General features: G+C 47.9%; 1 pseudogene; it reads right to left on the bottom strand.

Annotated features, from left to right (window-relative positions):
- Window positions 1-9,779, bottom strand: part of LOC133775815 (protein lin-7 homolog C-like) — a 91,628-nt pseudogene extending 81,849 nt beyond the window's left edge.
- Between the last annotated feature and the right edge of the window lie 2,245 nt (window positions 9,780-12,024).

Below are 12,024 nucleotides of genomic sequence, written 5' to 3'. Positions count from 1 at the left end.
CCAGGACTCAACTACAACTTGAACTCACAGAGGAAAGTGACAGTGCTTCCAAGAGCTCTGTTCTGGCTCATTTATCACACAGCATGACTCACTGACAGCCACAACTGTGTGTAATCCATGGCAAAACATATCCCAAGTGGAGACTCTCTAATGTGATATTAACATGAAAAATTTCTGGAAAGGGCTGGAAGGAATAACTAGCATAGACCTGCAAATATTTTCAAGCCAGTGGACTAAAGTGGTGAATAGATGCCACTGTGCTGAGATCCATGGAAATTCAGAAAAGAAAGATTTTTTTTTTATCTAAGACGTGGAATTGGAAGACTCCTGTCACTCCTGAAGGCACCTCCCAAGGTACCTTCCAATAATCTCTTTGCTCCTTCTGATCTGTCTCCTTTCTAGACTGTACACTCTGTGAAGGCAGGTACTTGTTTTAGTCATTATTTCCAGCACGTGCAGCAGTGCCCAGCACACAGCAGGAGCTTGATAACCACTTGCTGACTTGAAGAGAGTTTGGTCATGAATCTGCTCTAAGTAGATGCCAAGAAACATCCAGGCTTCTTCTGGATGGCCCTCAGTGGATGGCCTCCATCCAGAAGGAGCTGCAACCTCTTCCAAGAAGAGAAACTGGGCAGAAAACCTTGTACCGATGGCAGAAGCACCTCTTGGGGAGGCCAGCATTAGCCAGGTGCATGAGGGAGGCAATGTGGAGCCCAGGACGCACTCTGCCTAGTCAAAAGCCCACCACATGCCACCTACACAGCTCAGCTATGTCATTACATGCCACAACACCTCAATGTCTCCATCTTTCAAATGGGTTTTATTTATTTATTTATTTATTTGACAGGTAGAGTTATAGACAGTGAGAGAGAGACAGAGAGAAAGGTATTCCTTTCGTTGGTTCACCCCCAAAATGGCTGCTATGGCCGGTGCACTGTGCTGATCCGAAGCCAGGAGCCAGGTGCTTCCTCCCGGTCTTCCATGCGGGTGCAGGGACCCAAGCACGTGGGCCATCCTCCACTGCCATCCCTGGCCACAGCAGAGAGCTGGACTAGAAGAGGAGCAACCGGGACTAGAACCCAGTACCCATATGGGATGCCGGTGCTGCAGGCAGAGGATTAACCAAGTGAGCCACAGCGCCAGCCCCTCAAATGGGTTTTAAGCATTCCATACTTCCAGACAAATATCCAATCGCTTCTCGGCCTTTTGGCTAAGATCAAGTGCAGACAAATATCCAGCCTGCAGCCATGTAAGGACCCCAAAACCACTGAGTTTTCCCCTGCCAAGGCAACTTCAGGCAGGTCCTGAAGTCCAATAGAACTATAGCAGGCTGGGTTTTAAGTGGATAAGTTTGTATGGCCTGCGGATGATGTTATAAATATCCAAATGGCCCTTGGTAGATAAAAGGCTCCCCACTCCTACAAGAGGAAAAGAAGTAGAGAGTTGTAGGGGCTGCATGAGTGGAGAGAAAGCACAGGTTTTGCTCCCACGTCTACTCCTTTTCGGCAAGGCAATCGACCTCTATGGGCCACAATCTCCCCCTAAGTACAGGCAGAAGAAAGTCGAGCCTTCCCCACTCTACTCTCCTGGAACTCTTTATGTGAGGGAAACGTACCGATTTTTGAGTTGATGCCTCGTGTATTTCTTTTTTTAGTTGCTTCCATTGTAGTAACCTTTCCCATTTAGCACCTTTAAAAAATCACTAGGTTTGCAAAAATTCTGATAAAATTGTTTATAATTAGATGCACTTGTGAACACAATGTGATTACAGCCCGCAGGCAAGATGATTTCCCCACTATTTCAATTATAGTTGGAAATAATTAAGTACTTCCTGTAACATTGAAAAGTACCGTTTTACATCTCAAAATGCAAGTGCTTTAACCAGCTGAAGCAGCATTGCCCCTTGGAGTCTACTACACCTGTGAAATTATTATTATTCTGATTATCACACCATGATTATAATGTATTCCATTTAGCACTGTGGACTGCATTTGCTAAGTAGTACTAGATAATTTATTACTTATCCACTCAGTGGTTCTTATACAGCACCGGAGCAAAAAGTTAAGGACAAAATGTTAGCCTTTACTCTAAATAGACTTAATTTTCAATACTCAAAGTTGAGCTTTATTCTTCCTGAACGGAGCTGGCATGGTTTAATTCCTTTTGTCACAATCTCCCTGGATAATAATTCCTTAATTGCTTCTTAGATGGAAATATTAATCATGGGGCAGCTTTTAATAAGACTAAAATTATGGTGTTTCTTATCCCCAAAGGTTAATGGGGAAAAAAATGATTCTTCTCTTCCTCTCTTCTCTTTCCTGTTACAAAGCTCGCCTGGCACCAACCAGTCTCCTTTGTGAATTATATTTCAGCCAATGTGTCATTTAGCCTAGGAGCGTCTGAGTTCCTTGAGGAAAGGAACTCATGCCTGATTCACGTCTGGATTTGCTACAGAAATCTAGATCCAACAACCACCACAGTGTATTCATACAAACATAACTTAGCAAATTCGGGAAATCACCTGGATACTGTGCCACTGCTGCTGCCTTTGGCAGGATGCCTCACCAATCGGTTGGTTGTTCAATAAATCAGAGGAGCTTAAAAACAGTCTCTAAAGAACAATAATTAAACCCCAACCATGATGTTGATTCTGTTCCCTTCTCTAGAGATTCAGAATAAAAGACGTATGCTTCCTGCTCTGCCCCAACTCACAGTATGTTTGGGCAAGACAGATGTATAAAATGAGGGGTGATTAAACAAACTATTAAACACTTAGTAGAGGTAGGAACAGGATCTTTTGTCCTACAGCTCTTGCCCAGCGTGGTCTTCTCGGCCAGGTGTACAGACAGCTGCCAATCATTTTCTCAGCGGAAAGTCTAAAAAATGCTCTTGTGACCCTCTTTGACCAGTAGCTGCTTAACACCTCTGGAAAAGCTGTTCACAGAAGAGAGAATCAACACGCATAACTGGAGACCAACCGTTCGCCCAACCTTTTGGAAGTGACATGGGCGTCATACACACAGACCTTTTAGACAAAACCACTTCCAGGGCTCCGGAGTAAACACGACAAGTGGAAATTTCATGTGCCTTGCGTTTCTGTTGAGAAATGAGAGAGGCAACTGGTGTATATTGCAGGGACTCCACTGAAACACAAGAAACACTGTTTGGGAAAAGCTGATTTGGAGAATTATTGAGAAGAGAACATCAGTAAGGGTTGCAGAGCAAGAAGTAAGTATGGTGTAAGATCAAAATAAAGATAGGTAGAACAGAAAGACAGCCAGGAGAGATTTGTATGTGTTAGAACTGAAAATTCAACAAATGTAGAAAAGGAAGAACTCAAAAATTTGTGTTGATTATGAATTTGGAAAAAGTATTAACTTTGAGTTTCTCCTGAAATCACACACTAAATAAATTTCTAAATGAATTATAGAGCTACATATTAAGATATTAAGTTCCAATTATGGAAAAATGAGACTATAAAATTGAATATCAAGTATGTAAATTTAGAAGTAATAGAAGAAATCACAATGAATAGATCATCAGATTTAATTACACGCAATTAAAGTTTTTGCATAGCTAAAGAGCCAAAATAAAAAAGGCAGATGAGACAAGAAACACTTCTGTAAATATATCTTTAGGAAAAACAAAGAGGTAATGATTTTACTCTGGATCAAACAAAGGAACATCAATTTAAAAAGGAAAACAATTAAATAGTAGATGAATAAGTAAAATATTCTCAAAAGAATAAAAGGTATTATTATCATTATTCTATTATTCTGTTTATTATTTTAAATAACATTTAGCAGTGATGACTATCTGGAATTATACTGTGTTGAATACATATTACTCTGAGCATTTTTGTAAAAGCTACTTGATAATGTATTCAATTCCCAAGAAATAATCAAAATTAAAGACACATATGGGGAGAGAGGCGTTGTGACGCAGCAGGTGCAGCCACCACTTTCCACATCCCACATCCCGGCATCTGTTCAAGACCCAGCTATGCCATATTTCAGATCCAGTTTCCCACTAATGCACCTGGGAGGCAGCAGATGATGGCCCAAGTGCTTGTTCCCCTACCACCCCCATGGAGACCTCAGAGATTTCAGTTCAGCTTTGGTGCTCTGTGCTGTGTCGTGAAAACCACCTCTGACTTCCTCCCATTCTCTGCCCCTTCCTTTCTCCCTCTTTATAGACAAGGAAATTGAGAGTCAAGGGTAGAAGGCTGCTTGGGCGCTGCATGGGAGACTGTCACGAAGACACAATCCCAGCCCCTTAATACTTTGTCTAAAAGTAACCTGTTTGTTGCAAAGGCACAGCTCACGACATGCAATCACAAGGAAATGTTCATGTTTTAATGCAGTTAAAACATTTCCTAAGTAAATGAGATTCATCTTGGATCTCTCTCTCTTTCTCAGGAACCCCTGCAAACTGCCCTCCATATTCTCCAACCTTCTCCAAAGGTTTAGCACACAGTATACACTCAGTAAACATCTGTTGACATTGATTCTACTGCAATGTGATTGTTACATTAACAGAAGTTACCCTAACAGTTGTACTAATGATTTCTAAAACTTGTTGCCCAAGGCCCTCTGTGTCATCTGGAACACAAGGATCATCACAGACATTGTACAGATGAGAAAATGGAAACCCAAGAGGTAGAAATAACTGACTCAAGGTTGCCCAGCTAGCGGGGGTCCTAGCAAGTTTTGAATTCACAATAACTCTTAATCAAAGCTACACATATAAAATGGTTCCTGCTTTTCCCATCAAAAACTGTTGAATGTCCTTTAAATTTGCTCGGTGGGATTCATCTTTTAATCTGCCCCCAGGATAATTTCCCTAGTCCTTTCTGGTTATTATAAAGTCCTCAAGTCATTTGAAATTGCGACACACAGTCCTGATTGACACATTAGAAGATCTGGCTCTACATGGTAATCAGCACTTCATCTTTTTTTTATTTATTTAATGAATGCATTTTTACATAGACACAACTTTAGGAATACAGTGGTTCTTTCCCCCATGCCCCCTACCCCGCTCCCATCCCACCTCCCATTCCTTCTCCCATCTCATTCATTATGGATCATTTTTAGTATGACTTTATATACAGAGGACCAACTCTATGCTAATCATAGATTTTAATAATTTGCCCCCACACCCACACACAATATATAGAGTATAGTTTGGGGAGAGAATTTGCAGTTGCTTCTCATATTCCAATTCAATAGGGACAGAGGTCCTACGGGGGAGCAAGTGTACAGTGACTACTGTTGTTCCTGTAACAATTAACACTCCTTTTTCATGACGTCAGTGATCATCTGAGGCTCTTGTCGTGAGATGACAGGGCTATGGAGGCCTTTTGTGACCATAGACTCTGTCAATATTTGGACATGCCCATAAGCAAAGAGGATATTCTCTTCTCCCTTCAGAGAAGAGTGTCTCCTTCTTTGATGACCCTTTCTTTCCTCTGAGGTCTCACAGAGATCCTCTGTGTAGGATTTTTTTTCCACAATCTTGTCTTTCCATGCCTGGGATGCTCTTGCAGGTCTTTCAGCCCGATCAGGAAGCCTTATGGGTTGATTCTGAGGTCAGAGTCAGCATTTCATCTTAATTTGAAAATAAAATTTACCCTCTCCTCTGCCAGGGTTTTTGTTTTGTTTTTCCCTTCTGGCTCTAGCAATTTCTCTTTTCTCAGCTAGCAACTGTCTCCTTTTATTTTTTTTTTTTTTAGTTTTTTGAATATCGAACTTTCCTAGCATATACAAATGTCACCAGAACAGTAGCACAAACCCATCAGTCACCTTCAGCAGTTGCAACCTCATCAACTCCCAATCCAGCTGGTTTCAATGCTCTCCCCACCCACTGTGGCTGCCTGGCTGTCTTAGTCCATTCTGTATCTATAACAGAATGCCTAAGACCAAGTCTCTTATACAGAAAAGAGGTCTATTTCAGCTCAGGGTTCTGGGTGTAGAAATTCAAGAGCTTGGTGCCAACCAGCACCTGCTCAGCAAGTGGTGAGGGCCATGTTCTGCTTCCATTCATGTCAGGAAGTGAATGGGCAGGCAACAAACAGGAGGGGCTGCCTCCCTTTATAACAGCTTGCTGTCTTGCGAACAAACCCACTCCACAAAACAGATGTTAACTCTCCTTAGTGACCTAAGCACTTCTTAAACACCCCACCTCCCAGCACCATCACAGTGGCAATCAGATTTCAGCATGAGGTTGGGAAGCAGCAAGCTATCCTCCAAACATAGCACGGGTATGTCTGAGCCTTCCAGGGTTGACCCCAAATGTGGTGCTTTCATATGCTCATTACTTTGAATAGGGGCACTCCGGAAACAGCAGCTGCAGGCTGCCGCTGGCTCTGAGCTCCTCTGCCTGAAGATGAGTCCCCAAAATGAGCTCCAGGGACATGAAAACCGTCCCCAGGAATCTCATCAAACCAGGCAAGATGAACTTCCAACACCGTGCCCAGACTGAACGGCGCCTTTCCTAGGGCCACTCCCACAAACTTCTATCACCTGGGAGACATTTCTCTGCAAAACAGGATAATACATTTCTTCCTCTCAGTCTTCCTTCATGCGTGCTGGCACCACCCTCTGGAAGCCCCAAGCCCCTACCTCCTCCTGCAGCTCTGGATGCTAAGAACCAGTCATCTGCTCCTTTCCTTCTTCATAGCTCCCATGTGGTGAGAGCCCAGTGCACATGTGCAAAATTAAATACGGCTTTTCTCCTATCAATCTGTTTTGAGTCCATCTTGCTTGTAACCCAGCCGAAGAACCTAGAAGGGTGGAAAGAAGCCGCTTTTTTTTCCCTCCACAACAGCAGAAACACCATGCAGCAGATGCCCTGAGTTCCAAAGAACTCACCTTCTGGTAGGGAGACTGGTGAGAAAACTACTGTAGCAACCATAGCCTCTGGTTGACTCTGTAATGTGAGAAGGACCCCAAAAAATACACTGGAAAGAGGAAAAGTCATCTCGGGAAATCTATGTCATCTGTCTCTACTTGCGTTGCCTCGCGTCGAAAATCACTGCCTTCTTCAGGGAGATGTGAGGATTCAGGGAACTGATAGGAGGAAACATTTTGCAAATGCAGAGTGTCATAAAATGAAAGGAATCGGGTAATACTTGAATAAATTATATGTTCCTACTCTATAGTTATCATTATATCTTAATAGTTACACTAGCAATGCAACATTATCCCTTTAACATTATATGTGTATATAAAATTCTTCACAAAACACAGCTAATCTTCCAGTAAATCCTGCCAGCGATGACTTCAGAATCCATCTGGGCTCCCTATGCCTCCCTCCACTCCCGCTGCAGCCACCCTAGCCACTGAGGGCCAAGCTTGCTGCAGCGACCTTCTCCTCCCCTGCTCCCACCATAGCCGAGTCAGCCCTTCTTATGAGGCGATCTCTTTCTAATTGTGATAAGATGGTAGATGATCCTTTTCATGTTGTTTCCATCAATACTGAAGCATAATTGGCAAATAAGAGTCATACATATTTTAGGTGTTTGGCATACTGAGTCCATTATGAAATGATCACCAGGATCAAATTACCTAACCTGTCCACTACCTCACACAGTCAGCCTTCCTTTGTGTTTGGGGGTAAGGACCCTGAAGGTCTACCCTCTTGGGGGGTCAGTGGTAGGCACAGTGGTAAAGAGGTTAAGATGCTGCTGTAGCGTAGCGGGTCAAAGCCCCAGCCTGCAGTGCTGGCATCTCATGTGGGCACTGGTTCCAGTCCTGGTTGCTCCACTTCCAATTCAGCTCCCTGCTATAGCCTGGGAAAGCAGTGGAAGATGGCCTCCACTGTCTTTGGACCCTGCACCCCACATGGGAGACCCAGAAGAAGCTCCTGGCTCCTGGCTCCAGATCAGCTCAGCTCTGCCCATTGCAGCCATCTAGGAAGTGAACCAGCAGATGGAAGACGTCTCTCTGTGTGTCTCTACCTCCCTCTGTAACTCTGCCTTTCAAATAAATAAAATAACTCTTAAAAAGATGCTGCATCCAATGTCAAAATACCTGGGTTCAAGTCTCAGGGCAGCTCCTGATTCTAACTTGCTGTTAATGCATACCCTGGGAGGCAGTAGGTGATCACCTAGGTACTCGGGCCCCTGACACCCAGGTGGGAGATCCAGATGGAGTTCCTAGCTTCTGGTTTGGGCCTGACACAGCCCTAACTAGCCCCAGCAGTTGCAAGCATTTTGAGGAGAGAACCAACAGGTGGGAGTTTCTCTCTCTCTCCCCCAGTCTTTAGAAAGTTCTTAAAATCTACCTGCTTAGCAAGGATTAAATATACAATGCAGTCATTACGGTCACCATGCTATGCATCAGATCTCCAGAATTTATCATCATGCATAACTGAAAGTTTGTGCCTTTGACCAACGTCTCCCCAGTTCCCTTGCTAACCACCGTCCTACTCCCTGGTTCTAACAGCTGATCATTTTTTATTCTACCTATAACTGAGATCATGCAGTGTATTATCTTTCTGTGTCTATCTTACTTTGCTTAACCTAACGCCTCCAGGTTCAGCTATGGTGTTGTAAAAGCCAGGACTTCCTTCTTTGTGAGGCTAACTCAGGTTCCTTAGATGCAGTAGCACTAGGATAAATTGAGGATCTCAGTAAACAGCTGGACGGTGTGTCGGATATAACTCCGTCCATGCTGGCGCCTTTATTTTCTGCTGGGTGCACAGCCATTGGCCTTCCTCTCCCCTCCCTCCAACCCAAGAATCCTAAATCACTGACTCCAGTGTCCCTTTTTGTCCCACAAGAAAACCACAGCACAGGCACCCAGCTGCCCACCCCTACGCGCCACTTACACTCCTGGATGCCTCTTTATGGAAGTTAAAGTGCTCAGAAGCTGAGAGAGGCACAAATGTACAGATAGCGCTATTGATTTTTCTCTCCTCCAAGGTACCAGGCTGCCAAATTGTGTGGCTACAAAACAGGTTAAATGACCTGGCAGGGGGCCCCTGCACGGCTCTTCCTGGTCCCCTCACCTCCCCTTGCAGCTCACAAGATTCCCACCCACCTCTGAGGATCTCTGAGACTCTGGATTCTGCCTTTCTTTAAGCTGGAGAGAAAACACAAGCAAATAAAATTCAGGACCCTGGAACGTTGCTACAGCAACCAGCAAGGGCCAGCCCAGTACCATCTTCCCCTCCTCTTCACATCCGCCCACACCCCAGTGTGTGGCTGACACCAGCTGCCCTGCAGGGACATCAGCACCACACCCTCCCACACCTGGAAGAAGGCAGCCACCAGGGCCCAGCACCAGGTGCCAGCTCTGTGCACACGGCCCATCCATGAACTCCAGCCCGGCTCAGTCCTCAGAGAACAGACCAAGGAACTGACTGTTGTGGAAAAGGAAAGAGACAAAAGGAAAGTGGCCTGCAAGACGTTAAAGGAGAAATTTGTCAATGGCTTTTCCTCCTTGCCTTTGAGGTCCCCGTGGACCTCGCAGTGAAATCAGAGAACCAGGGTTCTGGTGGCCCAGCTGCTTCCCTTCCAGCTCTCCACCCGCCCTGGGTGCATCCCACTCCCACTCCCTCCCAGCAGGGACCGGTGAAGCTCCTGTTCAGGGTCAGGTGAAAACCTGCACGCTGAGTTACATGGGACGAAAGCCTTAACAGTGACCCAGGCCAGCACTGGATACTGGGGTGACTCAGCAGTGCACGTGGGCTCCAGCACACGGGGTACAAGGAAGGGGACTCTGGCATAGTCAAAAACGCACTTGTGCAGCAAGTCCCTGGGCTGCTGCCATGGGCATGGTTGATGGTGCAACAAAGGGAATAACTCTGCAGGAAATGACCCCCAGGTAATAATAGCAAGCTCACAGCCCGTCCATTCCCAACGCCTGGCACGCACTCGGTGAACCCTCAGAGTGTCTTGTGAGGAAGACACAGAGAGGGCAAGTAACTCGTCCAAAGACACACCGCTTGGGATGGGTGGAGTCCACTCAAATTCAGGCCGAGTGCAGGGCCCCTCACTCCTCACCACCAGGTTCTACCACCAGGCCCCTGCCCTGTCCAAGGCGTGCTATGGACGTCACAGGAAAGCGGGAAGAAGCAGAGGCAGCCGCCTTCCCAGCCGCACCCAGCCAAGGAAGACAGGTGGCTACGGGCACCCCCGCTGATTGTGGAAATGTTCAGAGAGCCCGCCCATCCAGTCCCACAGCGCTGGAGCCATCCCGGACTCCCTGGGCCCAGCCGCCCCCGCTTCCCCCGCCCTGCCTAAGCGGGACCAGACTCCGGGCCAGCCTTCGCCTCTGCACCATGGTTCTCCTGGCCCGGGCGCTTAGCCATGCTCCCCTCCTGGCTGGCACAGCCCCTGCCAACGTTCTCCTCGGAGCTGGCTCCTCTCTTCTCTACATGCGCCCTCGTGGCCCTGGGTCGGTGCTTTCCAGCCACTAGGAGGACCTTCCCACCCTGACTGCCTGCTAGAACTTCTTCTGTCCCCCCATTTAAATCCAGCTCTGCTTTACTGGGGACCCACGGCGTGCCCAGCATCAGCATTGTATGCCCTGAGGCCCGGGTGACAGTAATAACGATGGCATAGGTGTACTAACCGTGCACTGTCCCTAAGGCAGAACTAACTCGGTCGCCACAGTAACCCCGTGAGAAAAGACTTATTGCCACCTACTCCCCCGCCCACCCCGTTTCACACAGGAGGACTCTGAGCCACAGAGAGGTTGAGAAACCCGCGGAGGTCACACAGCGAGCCACTGAAGAGTCAGGGTTCAAACCCAGCACCGGTACCCACACCGCAGGCCGCGAGGGAAGGCGCGCCAGGACACCAGGGGCCCGATGCGCTCCCCCCAGCCCGTTCTGTGCATCAACTCAGCTCTGCACGGGCGCGTTTAGGGAAATCTTCACAACCAATTGGCTCATCTCGAGACTTCCCGGTGCGGGGCACACGGAACTAGCCAGGTGCTGGGGCTTGGGAGTAGGGGTTCGGGGGACAACCTTCTTGTCTTGGCTTACCGTGCCAGGCGCAACTCCAGGCTGCTCCAGGAAGCAGAGCACCTGGTGGGCCCTGGAGCCTTGCGCACCGGCCACCCGGACCAGTCAGCCCAGGGAGCGCGCAAACGCGTTCCTCCTCCTCCTCACTCTTCGTCCTCCGGCCCAAGGGGCCACCTGAGAACTGGCGCCCTCTTTCTCAGTCCGCGGGAGAGCGCAGCTCCTAGGCACCCGCAGTTTCGCACAGAAAGCCTTTGCGCGGCGGTTTTTCCCAGCCGGCGCCTGCGCTCCTCGGATTCTCAGCTGGATGGCGCCACCTGCTGGGCCAACGGGAAGTCCGCTCTCCGGCCCCTGCTGCTACCGGCGCAAGCTTTCCCTGGCTGAGGTCCACCTTCCTCTCCCCTGACCCTCGCCAGAGGCCAGACGGTGGAGATCTTTGCCTTCTACGAAAAGCTTGTGCCATGGGCACCGCTACCCTCATCTGGAGCTTCTTCTGGATCGGTCAATAGCAGCGATGTTCATTTATTAATTTGCTACTACTTTTCTCTCTTGGTTTAACCAAAGCAACAGAGAGAATCTTCCATCTGCTGGCTCATTCCTCAAATACTAGAAACTCATCCATCTGTGCCAGACCGAAGCTAGGAACCAGGAACTCCCTCCCAGTCTCCCGCATGGATGGTGGGGTCCCGAGTACCTGAGCCACCACCCACTGCGTCCCAGGGTGAGGCAGACTCCCTCCCCTGGTTGTCTTTCTGATTCCCGGGCTCCGATGCCCCTCCCAGCTCACTGGCCCTCCTCGGTTAGGAATGCCAAGTCTTTACACCTTCCCCATCTACCAGATTGAGGCAGGGCTGTCTTGAAAAGAGCGTGCACATCTTGATGTGCACATGTGCCTCAGGGAGGCCCGGGGCTGGGCATGCGCCTCGGCAGGACCCTGCATGGGGACGTGCACGCGCAGGTAGACAGGAGGCTGGGCATCACTCAGTCTGCGCATGCACCCACACTCAGGGCAGGGCCTGGCAGGACCCGGCACATCTGGTTCCTCGCCACGGTTCC

This window comes from Lepus europaeus, chromosome 17 (assembly GCF_033115175.1).
Source record: "Lepus europaeus isolate LE1 chromosome 17, mLepTim1.pri, whole genome shotgun sequence".
NCBI lineage: Eukaryota > Metazoa > Chordata > Mammalia > Lagomorpha > Leporidae > Lepus > Lepus europaeus.
The sequence above is the reverse complement of the archived record's forward strand: the minus strand, read 5'-3'. Positions and strand labels throughout refer to the sequence as shown.